At 37.9% G+C, this 13,876-nt stretch overlaps 1 pseudogene; it reads right to left on the reverse strand.

Moving 5' to 3' along the window:
- Positions 1-10,670: 10,670 nt before the first annotated feature.
- Positions 10,671-13,876, reverse strand: part of LOC143663348 (rhophilin-2 pseudogene) — a 53,316-nt pseudogene continuing 50,110 nt past the window's right edge.

Below are 13,876 nucleotides of genomic sequence, written 5' to 3' on the forward strand. Positions count from 1 at the left end.
GAATCCTCAAAGCAGCAAGAGAGAAACAACTTGCCACATACAAGGGATTTCCAATAATTAAGTGCCAATTTTTCATCAAAAGCCATGGAAGATGGAACGCTGTGGATTGACATATATAAAGAACTGAAAGAAAAGAAAAAGATTTCAATCAAGAATTCTATATCCAGGATGTCATCAACATGGCAACATTAGTCATCCCCTGAAAAGGCATCCCAAGAGATTCAGTGAATAAAAGGAAAAAATCCCATTTTCTCAGAACTCTGGACAATGGTAGAGACGGGAGAAGGACTTCAGAAATGCTAACTCAAAGATAAAGAAAAAATATCAGGTAGAAAATTTCCATCCCCTCCCCCTCACTCAGTCCTGCATGGCTTGGGAGTTATGCAGAGGCAGTGGACCTGGTCCCGCCTACAATGGACACAGACTATAGAGCAACTAACAGCAGTGAATTAGACCTCACACATATCCAGGCACGGGGACGCAAGTCGACAAAGACCAAGGGCAGAACACAAGCTGCTGAGGAGAGTTGCATAGAAAAGGACCCCCAGCAGCAGGAGAGGGGGAGGGAGAGAGAGGCAACAGTAGAGCTGCTACAAGAGATGTATTCACTCAATCTAGTTTCTCTTGCTGAACAACCTAAATATAAAACAGACTTTTCAGGATTGATTCCATCTGGCTTGCCACAGCAGGAAACCATAACAGGGGAAAAACTGGAAACAGATAAGCTTCACAACAAAAAGGGGGGGAGGGTAGTTAAACGAAACTGCTTTAAGCTGTATGGGTCCCAGAATGGACAAGGGAGAGAAATCAAATGAATCATAGGAGATGAGGAGAAAATTCTACACAAAAACAAACAGGACAATCAAGATTCCTGGAAAAGGAACAGAGGAAAGCAAACTTTCTCTTGGGAAGAAACGATTGCACAAAAGTGCAATCTAGAAATTGTACCGCAAATCCAGAGCAGGAGTCAGATGAAGAGCTGAGAAAATATGATCACTTAAATATGGGCTATTCTAAAAGTCTAGAATAAATTGGACCAAGTGCATCAAAGAAGAGCTTTAACACAAAGTTAATCAACAAAAAAAAACAACAAGAGGAAGAAATTGACCTAAAGTGTTAACTCATCAAGGTAATGACATGCATAGCTATCAGCAAAAAATTACAAGTCATACTAAGAAATAGGAAAATGTGGTTCAGTCAAGGAATAAATTAAAATTCAGAGGAGACACAGAATTTCGAATAACCAGTCAAGAATTTTAAGCAAATCTCCTAAATCAATACAAGGAGATGGAGGAAAACAAGGATAAAGAGTTAAAGGATATTAAGAAGATATTGTGTGAGCAGAAGAAGAATTTGAAAGTATAAAAAGAAAAATAACAGAATAATGGGGATGAAAGGCACAACAGTAGAGATTAAAAATAAATGGGAGCATGCAACAGCAGATTTAAACAGGAAGAAGAAAGAAACAGCAAGCCAGATGACAGGACAATCGAAATCATACAGTTGGAAAAATACATAGAGAAAATAATAGAAAAAAATGAGGAGGATCTCCGGGACTGAAGTCATACATAAAGCACACAAACATTCAAATCATGGGTGTCCCAGAAGAAGACAAGAAAGGAAAGGGGACAGAAAGAATATTTGAGGAAATAATGGCCAAAAATTTCCTAATTCTTATGAAAGACATAAATTTATGTGTTCAAGAAGTGCAATATACTCCAAACAGAATAAATCCTAATAGACCTACTTCAAGTCACATATTAACCAGATTGTCAAATATCAAAAACAAAGAGAGCATTCTAAAAGCAGCAAAATAAAAGTTATTTGTCACATACAAGGGATCCTCAATAAGACTAAATGCTGATGTCTCATCAGAACACATGGAAGCAGGAAGGCAGTGGTATGATATATTTAAGACCTTTAAAGAAAATACTGCCAGCCAACAATTCTTTTTCAGGCAAAACTGCCCTTCAAAAATGAGGAAAAGTTTAAAATATTCACAAATAGACAAAAACTGAGAGAGTTCCTCAACAAAAGACCTGCTGTATTGGAATTACTAAAAGGAGCCCTGCAGGTTGAAAGGAAAAGAAAGGAGAGAGTGGCTTTGAGTACTGTGCATTAATGAAGATCATCAGTAAGGGTAATTAAAAGAGTAAATACAAAATTCAGTAGTACTGTATACTCAATATACAACTCTATTCCTTAATTCCTATGAGTGTCAGAATACAATTGAATGAGAAAAAGGCATATTTTCTAACAATGGACATGCAAAATATAAACTGGCTAAGTGGGACAAAACAACATATGGGGTAAACAGGATATGGAAACAGATAGTATGTATACTACTAAAGCTAAGTTGGTATCTTTTCAAATCAGTAGGCTACAGATGTAGGTTGTGTAATATAAACTCCAGGGTAACTGTAGTCAGGGTTCAAAATAGACAACGTAAAAGTACTGTCTTTACAATAATAACATTGAATGTTTAACTCCCCAGTCAAAAGACACAGATTGGCAGAGTGGATAAAAAGAAAGTATGATCCAACTATATGTTATTTGCAAGAGACTCCTTTTACAATAGCAACTAAAAGAATCAAATATCTAATAATAAATGTAACCAAAAGTATAAAGGATTTATACATAGAAAGCCACAAAACATTGCTAAAAGAAATCAAGGAAGACCTAAAAAAGTGGAAAGACATTCCATGTTCATGGATTGGAAGACTAAATAGCTTTAAGATATCATTTCAACCCAAAATGATTTACAGATTCAACACAATCCCAATCAAAATTCTAACAGCATTTTTTTGTGGAAATGGAAAAGCTAACCTGCAAATTCCTATTGAATTACAAGGAGCCCTGAATAGCCAAATCAATCCTGGAAAGAACAAAATTGGAAGTTTCACACTTCCTGATCTCAAAACTTATTTCAAGGCCACAGTGATCAAAATGATATGGTACTGGCATAAAAACGGACATAGAGACCAATGGAATAGAATTGATAATTCAGAAATAAACTCAAATTTCTATGGCCAACTGATTTTCGGTAAAGGTATTAAGTATATTAAATGGGAAAGACTGTCTCTTCAGCATATGGTACTGAGAAAACTGGATTATCCACATGCATAGGAATGAAATTAGAATCCTGTCTCATACTACATACAAATTTTAACTAAATGGATTAAGGACCTACAGAGAAGAACCATAAAACTGTTTGAAGATATATAGGGAAAAACTCTCATGACCATGGACTTGGCAGTGGATTCTCAGATATAATATCAAAAGTATGAAGAACAAAAGAAAAAATAGATAAACTGGATTTCATTAAAAGTTAAAATTTTCATGCATCAAAGGACATTATCAAAAAAGTGAAAACCTACCGAATGGGAGAAAGTAGTTGTAAACCATGTATCTGACAAGAATTTAATATCCAGAAAATTAAATTCAATAACAAAAGTCAAATGACCCAATTTTTAAAATGGACAAATATTTGACTAGACAGTTCTCCAAAAAAGATAAACAAATGGCCAATAAGCATATGAAAAGATGGTCAACATCATTGCACATCATGAAAATGTAAACCAAAACCACAGTAAGACACCACTTCACACCCACTAGGATAGCTATTATTGAAAAAAAGAAATACAATAAAAATTTTTGGCAGGAATTTGGAGAAATTGTAACCCTCATGCATTGCTGGTGCAAGTATAAAATGGTACAGTTACTGTAGAAGATGTTTTGGCAATTATCAGAATGTTATACTTAAAATTACCATACTATATGCCAATTTAATTCCACCTCTAAGTGGATATCTCAAAACAATTGAAAGCAGGGACTCATATAGATATTTGCACACGTGTTCATAGAAGAATTATTCAAAATTGCCAAATGGTGGAAGCAACTCAAGAGTTCATCAACAGATGAATGGATAAAATGTGGTATGCAATATAATGGAATATTATTTGACCATGAAAAGGACTGAAATTCTTATACATGCTACAAAATGTATAAACCATCAAAGTTCATGAAATAAGCCAGACACAAAAGGACAAATATTGTATGGCTTCAAGTATATAAAATATCTATAATAAGAAAATCAATAGAGACAGAAATTAGATTAGACATTATAAGGGGTTGGAGGGGTAGGGACAGGGAATTATTCCTTAATAGGTACAGAGTTTCTGTTTGGATTCATGAAAAAGATATATATTTTATATCTTTATATATATATATATAATCACAATAAAATAAAAAAGAACATAATCACTAGAGCAATATGACTTGTCTTTCCCTAGCTCTTTCACTAACCATGAAAAAGTGAGCAAATCTTTGAAACTTTCTGTGCCTCAAGTATCTCATTTGCAAAATGGGGATAATAATTGTAGCTTTCTCATAGAATTGTTGTGAGGATTAAATGAATAATATCATGGTTAGGGACATGTGTCAACTTGGCCAAGTTGTGGTACCTGTTTATCTGATTGGGCAAGTGCGGGCCTGTCTGTTGCAATGAGGACATTTCATAGGATTAGGTCATGATCACGTCAGCTGCATCCACAGCTGATTCTATTTGTAATCAGTCAAAGGGGAGTGTCTTCTGCAATTAGTGATGCTAAATCTAATCATGGGAAGCCTTTTAAGGAGGACTCAGAGGAGACAGGTTCCATTCCTGCTTTGGTTGGTGAGCCTCTCCTGCGGAGTTCATCCAGGCCATCCATCGGAGTCGTCGGCTTCACAGCTTGCCCTATGGATTTTGAACTCTGCATTCCTGCAGTCACGTGAGACACTTTTATAAATTTTATATTTGCAAGTGTTCCCTGTTGATTCTGTTTCTGTAGAGAACCCTAACCAATACAAATAACTACATATAAAGTTGCTAGACAAGTACCCTGAATCTAGTACACATGTAATAAATGTTACCTATTTTTTTCTATCTTCCCAAATCTACTTTAAATATCTTCTGAGCAAGAACAATCTTTTACCCCTCTTTTTACCTCTTTGCACCCACCCAAAAGATATACATCATAAATGTTCAATAATGTTTAGTAAATAAATGATTGTGAATTCTAAGAAACAAACAAAGAGACCTGGAGATTGAGGTGAAGGACAGAGAACTGATGGAAGAGGAGAAAGAGATGAAAAACAAGATCGGAGTAAGAGAAGTGGATTTTATAGGTCAATGCATTCAAGCAGAAAGATAATATGTATAAAAATAATTAGAAGGGATCATGTTTCAGAATTATCTTGGGCCTGTGGCATTGCATTTGGTGAGACATTGCCTCTTACATTTTCATCTTCAGAGAAATTTTATTTGGCCTTCATGAACCAGCTTCAAAGTCAGACTAAACTTTCAAGTTTTGGCTGCTGCAAAAGGGCCAAAGCCTTTCCTTTTCCGCCAACTGCCCTCTCCTTTTCCACAAGAAGACAATGCTGTTGTCTTGGCCTTATAAGAACTCCTTAGCATAATGCTTGGCAGAGAAACTCCTAGAGTGTAAGAGATGAAGCTTTTGACACATAATCATCTGACCCCTAAAATGGAAAAGAAGGAGAGATGGTGGGGGAAAAGGAGCTACTTCTTGTGAAAATGTTCTGAGAGCTTTGTGAAGAAGGATTCTTCTGTGTGTGAGATCTTATTTGTATTTCTTGTTAAAGAATTTTCTTTCCAAAGTTTTTCTGCTGGGTTAAGATCAAAATCAGTATGAACTAATGAGTAAGAGCATGTAATAAACACTCAAGGAAATACCTGAAGAAACATGTTAAAAAAAAGTGATTGCCTGAAAAAAAATTCATTCGCAATGTCTCCTCTCTTCAATTTATAATTTCCCTGACCCTATGTCAGCAACTGCACTTTAGCCAGAATGTTGATTTTTTTCCCCTAAATTTGAAATCTGAGTGTGTCATTTTCCTGCTTAAAACCCTTTAATAGTTGTCTATTGGAATTCATCTGAGGAGCAGAACAAACCTACTTGGCCCAACCTACTTCTCTCTCTACAGTCTCTTCTCTGGGCTCCCTGCATACTGAACTATTCAAAAACCTTCAGGTTTGCCAGATTTAGGAAATAACAAATTTGTAGGATGCCCAATTAAAACTGAATTTCAGATAAATAACTAATAACCTTTTAGTACAGCTGGGTCCTGTACAATGTTTGGAACACACTTAGACCAAAAAAATCATTTGTTTTACTGAGATTCAAATTTAATTGTGAATCCTTTATTTTACCTGGTAGCTTTAGCCTGCTCCTACAACACAGCTTATCAGAACACAGCTTAAGTGAACACATCTTCCTTCAAAAACTTCCCCTCTTTGCAAATCTGGGTTCTGGGCCTCCAATGGACTCACACATCCACACATCCTCTTTAGTTAACTCTTTTTATGGAACTTACTACACTATTTGTTATTAACTTTTACTTCTAAAGATCAACTGTTAGACCACAGATTCTACAAGCTTACAGATTATACCTCATTTATCATTTTGTTCCCAAAGCCTTATAAGGTACCCACAATAGAACATCTGTTCAATATTCATTTATTAAATGAATAAGGGGAATTCACTGTTTAAAAAGCACTTTCACATCTCAGCAAATTTTCTAATTCCCTCTTCTGAAAGTAATCTGAGGCAGTCTTTTTAAGTATGAGTTAGAACATGTCATGCCCCTGATCAAAATCTCCCAATAGCTTGATAACTTAATTAGACAAAAAATCTCAAACCGCTTTGCATGACCTATAAGTCTCTGTGTGATCTAACACCTGGCTGGGATTTAAGTCTCATCTTCTAGCACTCTCCTCCTTGCTCATGGTCCACCAGTAGCCTAGGCATCCTAGCTATCCACGACTGGGCCAATCAGAGCTCTGCCTCAGGGCCTTTGTACTTGCTCTTCCTAGTGTCTGGCATCCTTTCCCCAGGTATTGGCAGGGCTCTCTGCCTTACTTCCTTCAGGCTGAAGAGTGTCCTCTTGAGAAAAGCCTTCCTTGGCTGCTGTCTGTAAGACAGCCCCCCTATTACACTCCAGGCCCTCAATGCACTAAACTTTCTTCAAAGTATTCATCACTATTGGATATTTTATTATCTATTTATTTTCGGTTTCCTTACACTGTTTTTCCCAGTATGATGTAAACCTTATGAGGGCAGGGATTTGCCTTTCAAAGAATAATGGGATCTTGACAAAACAACATAGGACCCCATGTGAAGGGATTCTATACTGCCCACACATGAGATAATTTAAACATTAAAAATAAATTAATGTCAGTGATGTGGGTGAAACACAACAAATATATAACAATTCATTAATTCTTAATAATTCATAAAAAAATAAGTGGTCACTTTGAAAGTAGCAAAAGCTTCAACTCATTATTCTGGAAAGTAATATAGAGAAAAAGAATCAGGTATTTATCCTGTTTTTTTCTGTACAAAAAGTTATTTCAGAAAACCACAATCAATTATAAGAAAAATTTGACTGTAGAGAAGAATTCCAGCTAATTAGTGCTGAAGGGACAATAGAATTAGAAAAACAGTCACCATTTTGTAACTCTTAATGATAATACTATATCTAAGCAATAATCATCGATGACAGCTGGAAGTAATAGGAAAAAGATTGTTTGTGAACTTCATGATAGATAGATTGGAGTGACAATACCTGAATCCACGTGTACCAGTTTTCTATTACTACCATAACAAATTACCAAAAATTCAACCAATTAAAACTACACAAATGTATTATCTCACCATCCTAGAGGTGAAAAGCCTGGTTTCAGTTTCAGGTTTTACAAGGTCAGAGGTGACATCTGGCCTGGATTCATTGGGAGAATACGGGAAGAATCGGGTTCCAAACTCAAGTAGGTATTTGGCAGAATCCATTTCCTTGTGGTTGTAGGACTGAGGTTCCCATTTCCTTGCTAGCTGACAGCTGGGAACTGCCCTTGCCCCTAAAAGCCTCCCTCTAGTCCCACCACACGGGCCCCTGTATCTCATAGCTGCAACGCACATCAAATCTTTGTCATATTTGGAACCTGTCTGACTTCCTTCTCTGCACAATTTTTTTTATGCTTCTTCTGACTTCTGCTGGGGAAAGGAACTCTGCTTTTAAGGGCCCATGTGATTAGCTTGAATTCATTCAAATTGTCCTGGAGAACCTTCCTATTTTAAGGTCTCTAACCTTAATTACATCTTGTGCCATGCAGCATAGCATAGTCACAGATCCTGGGATTAGTATATGGACATTTTCTGTGGGGGTGAGGGGACATTATTCTCCCTCATTATCCTGCCTACCACACCACTGATCAATATGGGCTTCACTAAAGTTGATAAATGGGCCTCATATAGCCCCTGATACGGTGATGTAAGTGGTACATGGAACCATCTATGGATTATTCGTGTCTGCTCCTGACAAAAATGAATATAATAAGTAAAATAGAAGGACAAAGAAACACATTATAAAAATATTATGATGTGCAATCAGCCAAATCTAGAATATGAGAAATTCTGTAGGCTAATGACCTAGAATCCTCCACAAATAAGTAGCATAGAAAAATAACAGGGTAAGAGGAGGTGTTTGATTACAAATTAAAGAGATTTATGAGACCAATACAATGGGCAAATATAATAGATTTTCCTTGGATGCAAATTTATCAAACCACTTGTAAAAATATGTTTTTGAAAAACTGAAGAAAACTTGAACACATTGATTTTACACATTAATAAAGAATTATTGTTAACGTTGTTAGGTTATTAATGATATTGTAAGAGTTTTACGAGCTCTCATTTGTTAGAGATATATACTCGAGTATAACAGGTAAAATGATATGATGACTAGAATTTGTTTACAAACAAAAGAGAAACAAGATTTTAAAAACATCTTATTTGGTCTGGGTGATGGATGGATACACAGGGGTCCATTGTGCTACTTATTGTACTTTTGTGTTTATTTGAAATTTTTCATAATAAAGTTTCATAGAAAGGCCTCATTCTGCTCTATTTTATAACTTCCCGAAGTCACATACATAACTAGATTTTTACAGGGGAGAAATCACATCAAATTCTTTAGCCTTACCTACATAATATATCTCAAATATAACCATTTCACACCACCTCACCATGACCACATCCATCCTAAATTGCTACAATAGTCATCTACTGATTGCCCTGTTTCTATTGTACTCTTCATTGTCTCTTTTCCATAAAATAGAGGGAACGATCTTTTTAAAACATAAATCATATGGCGTCACTCTTCTGCTCAAGTGCTTTAATGACTTCTTATTACACATCAATAAAATCCAGGTCTTTCTAAAGCCAGTGAGGCTCCAAACATCTGACTTCCTCTCCAACTTATTTCTTATTTATCATTCCTCCTTCCTTCACTCAATCCTCTCCTGACACCCTCTCCTCCTTAATGGTTCTTCAAATAAGTCAAGTATGCTCCTTCCTCAGGGCCTTTGCACACATTAATCCCTCTTCCAGAAGCATTCTTCTCCCAAATTCCCAAGCATAACTCTCTCACTTCTTTTGAGATTTAAGCTTAAATATTAAGTCCTTAGAGAGTTTTCCCTTGACCAACCTCTCTAAACAAGCACCCAACATCCCCCAACATTTATATATATATAAATATTTATATTTAAAATTTATATAAAATACATTTAAATATTATTTTAATGTTTCTACAGGCATGTTCGTAGGAACACTGGATACACTTTTCCAAAGGCGGTTGATTCCCTTTAAATATGGCACAGTAGGAGATTCTTGTTAATTCACAGAATTAGATTTCAATGTTAGGGTCTTTTAGCTCTATACCTGTACTGTGTGAGAATCATGGTGCCATCCAACTTACAGTAAGAGATATCAATTGGTAAAATATTCTTTTAGAAAGTCACCTAGAGCTCTAAACTTAAATCATTTACAGCTTTACCTTATAAAATGTAAAAGTAGCTTTTAACCCAAAACTCTTAAAATGTACAATTATGCAGTTTCTACCTTAAACAAAGTGAAAAATATTTTTTGAGAATCAAACAGTAATATCATTTGCCTTGTAGATAGCATTTTCACCTAATACTGCCACTGTGTTAGCATCTTGTAAATGACATGAAACTTGAATGAAAGCTTCTCTTAAATTGTCTTCATTTAATAAGTCATTGCCAATTTGGCACTAGACTATATATATGGAAGTAGCATTCATATTATATAAAAATAATACAAAATTTTATCATTTTAGGTTAATGAATTCCCATTAGGAAGCAACTCTTCAGATGTTTTTAGAAACACTAATTTAAGTCTATCACTGTAATCCCCCAACCTGTCTTATTTCAGTGTCATCTGAGTTCTAAATTAAGGAATGGTCTCTTATTACCCACACTTGGAAACTACCACAAATAAGGCTAGTTAGTATAGGTAACCCAGATTTAACTCTGATAGTGACTAAAAGTCATAACTGTAATTTATATTTTAAAAAGCCACATTTTCAACACTATTCTATTTGCAATATTTTATATACTAAATAACTTGTGACAATATAGTGACATACCTCAAATCAGTTCGTCATCCACAAATTTCCAGAGCCTTCAATTGCAAGTTTACATTGTGAGAAAGCAGGATTTGAGGATATTTGGAAATTTTCTATGATAGCACAAATATTAAGGTATAGTCAGCTCTCAGAAATGTTTTGGGCTAGATTTTTGTTTTCTCTCATTAGTATAAAGAACTGTCGGTGTTGATAAGTCTGGATGGAGAGAGAAGCTTCTTCTTGACCTGTGTCCTTCTGACACCAACCCAAGGAAAGCACATGGTGGTGGGCAACTTCTATCTGTTCTCATTGGTGGCCAACTCAGAAGGGAAAGCTTCTGTGAGAGTTTCTTGGTTTTGTCAGTTTTATCGTCATCCCTGTGGCTAAGAAGATCATGGAGTGAATTTTCTGCATTCCTACAGGGTATGTGCACACTTGTTATGCATGGACAATGCTAACTCTAGAAGGCTCATCACCTTCATCTCAACTCTTCCTCGCCAAAGCTCTTGAGCTGTTTCAGACCCCTACTCACTGTCAGCCACTTACAATCTACGTCTTGAATAGAAATATTATAATCTCCTTCCTTGGCTCCCACCAGTGCAGCAGAACAGTAAGGATCCAGGAAATGAACTTGAACTGGGGCATTTCCTGTCAAGGTGGACCCCAGGTCACCTTCTTCTGCATTGAAATGGAAGCTTCATGGGGATGTCCATCTCTCATAGGCTGAAACCACAGACAGGGGGCCCAGCTTCTGGAATAAATCTGCTACTGTCACAGCAGTATTATAATTCCAACTTCTTCCTTGACTTTAGAAACAACATTGGGAGCATCCACCAGGTTCAGAAGATTATTGGCCTCCTGGGGCTGAGAATACTTGAGCCGGCTGTCTGGGTTGTGGTGTAGAGCACATCCTGGAGACCTTGATGCTGCCCAGCTTCTTGCCTAGGCTCTCCTCCCACATGGACGCCTCATGATTACTCAAAGGCTTTGCACAGATGTGACTTCCCCAGCTGTTGGTGCTGATGTCTGTTTTTCAGCATGGCCGTGGTTGTCAGTCCCTCTGGCATATGGTCGTTGAGCTGGAACAGGCACTTCTAGTGGTCTTCATCTGCACCAGGCTTCAGCTGGTGGCGGATCAGGAGGGTGGTGGTGAAGCAATGGGCCAGGGCTCCATAATGGTAGGACTTCACAGGTGCCAAACTGGCCCATGCTTGGATCCATTCTCCTTCACCAGCGCTGGCTCCGGGCCGCATGCAGCTGCTGGTAGCCCTCCCTGGCCTTGGCAGCCTTCTGAGACACCTCCACCAATTTGAAGACCTCATTTAGTACCTCAAAAAGGCTGATTTTCTCAAACACACTTTGTCGGGCTTATGGGAGCATCATTTTGACCAGTATGCTGAGCACAGCAGGGCTCATATCTTAACTTAGAGCTTGAATAAATGTTTCTCTTGGTAGTTTAAAACCCCTGAGGCTCTCTGAAAGGCATCCACAGCACTCTCCAGCTTGCCCTGGGCCTGCCTGGTGCAGGATCCCACTCTGTATAGATGGCTCTGATGTTAAACAGAATGCTGGCCTTCTCCAGCAGCAAGTTCTGCTGGCTGACCGGCACCCCGGTAAGAGAGTCATACCACGTAAACATGATCTCCATCTGTCTGGTGAACTGGAAGAATCAGCTCTCCACAAAACCCAACTGAAAGAAGAAATTCTTCAGCAGTTTGACTCTGATCTCATCCCAGCTGGGCATCCGACAAGCTTGTCTGAGATCCATGAGATCTACTGTTTTGTCTTCACAGTGATGCTCCAGGGTAAAATTCTTAAGGATGACTGAAAAGTTGGTTTACTTCAGGCCCCGAGGAATCAGGGGAATCAAGGGAATGGGAAGCGCTTCCTCTGGGCTCTGCTACACTCCCACTGAGATGTTGAACCGTCAAGCTCCTCCTTGAGCACCTGTAGGTCTGAGCTCACACAGCTCAGCCCCAGGCACACCTGCTCCTATCCCTTCTGGTTGGTGATTGCTTTCAGAGGGTTTTCCGCACCTGCTCTCCATTGTAAGGCTTTCAGAATCTGCTGGTTCAAGGCAGCCTTTGATTCTGCAGTTAGCTCTGGCCAGTCTTCCGAAAACCACCTTCTGAAAGCAGCCGTGGCTTTCCTTCTCCAGCACCTGGAGTGGCCCCAAGAAGCAGCATGTGGGTCATGCCACGAGATGACCACAGGCCCCAGAGGGCACCAGGACCTGCCTCAGCCCACGCCCTGCTCCCCCCCCCCAACATCCCTCTCAACCCCCTTACCCTGCTTGATTTTTCATCATAGTGATCACCACTTATACAATTGTGTTGATTTATCATGTTTTTTCCCCCCACATGATAAAAAATTCATGAAGGCAAGAACTATGTTTGGCTCAAAACTCTGTCTATCCCTGTCCTAAAAACGCATTGAACTGTACACTTCAAAGGGGTGAATTGTATGGCATCTGAGTTATATCTTAATAAAGCTGTTCAAAAGACAAAGGAGTGGGCAGTGCGATGGTGGTTCAGTGGCAGAATTCTCGCCTGCCATGCTGGAGACCCGGCTAGATTCCAGAGCCTGACCATGCCCCCCCCCCCCAAAAAAAATACCGAAGGAGCAAACTCTACCCCTGGCACCAATGGCAGTGCCTGGTGTTCAACTATTTATTCTTTGAATGAAAGCTGATGGGATGAGAATTAGAGTATAGGTCTCCTCATTCCCAGCTATAAGTATTAATTATGTTTTCTTCTTCAGTCTTTCCATTAACTAATATTAACAGAACCAACCAGACTTTAGATATCTGAAAAACAATGGCTACATTGCTAAGACACATAATAATTTTAAGCAAGCATATCTTTTCAGAGGTATAAAATCACAAAAAAATAAATAAATCATCACCTGCGAAAATCTCTAAAGATGGCTTTCTCATAGGTATACTTCAGAATTCTTAAGCTGAAACATGAAGTTGCAGAAATCCAAGATTTCCTTCTTATTTGAGAGACCAAGCACCCAAAGTCCACTTTGATTAGCTAGAGGGTTATATGGTAAGATGTAATTTTAAGGCTTAATCATTTCAAGAAGCACTACATTGCTCTTTGGCTGATAACCTTAGGCAGAGTTCCAGGTAACTTGAAAAAGCAAAGACTGCATGTCTCAGTTTTCATCCATATCTCCTGAGCTTTGTGTTCTTGCTTTGTATTTTCCCTTTGTATAAACCCTATGTTTATTTTTGTCTGCAGGCTTGTTACCCAGCTTTTACCTTTTAGCAAAGACATTTTAAGGTAAACCCGAAATTAAGCTGTACATTGGCAGAGATTTTGGCAGACATGAGATATAAATAACTGTATCTCAGTTTTTTTCTAGTGATCTCATTTTTACTTCTCTT

Source organism: Tamandua tetradactyla, chromosome 19, assembly GCF_023851605.1.
Source record: "Tamandua tetradactyla isolate mTamTet1 chromosome 19, mTamTet1.pri, whole genome shotgun sequence".
In the NCBI taxonomy this organism is placed as follows: domain Eukaryota; kingdom Metazoa; phylum Chordata; class Mammalia; order Pilosa; family Myrmecophagidae; genus Tamandua; species Tamandua tetradactyla.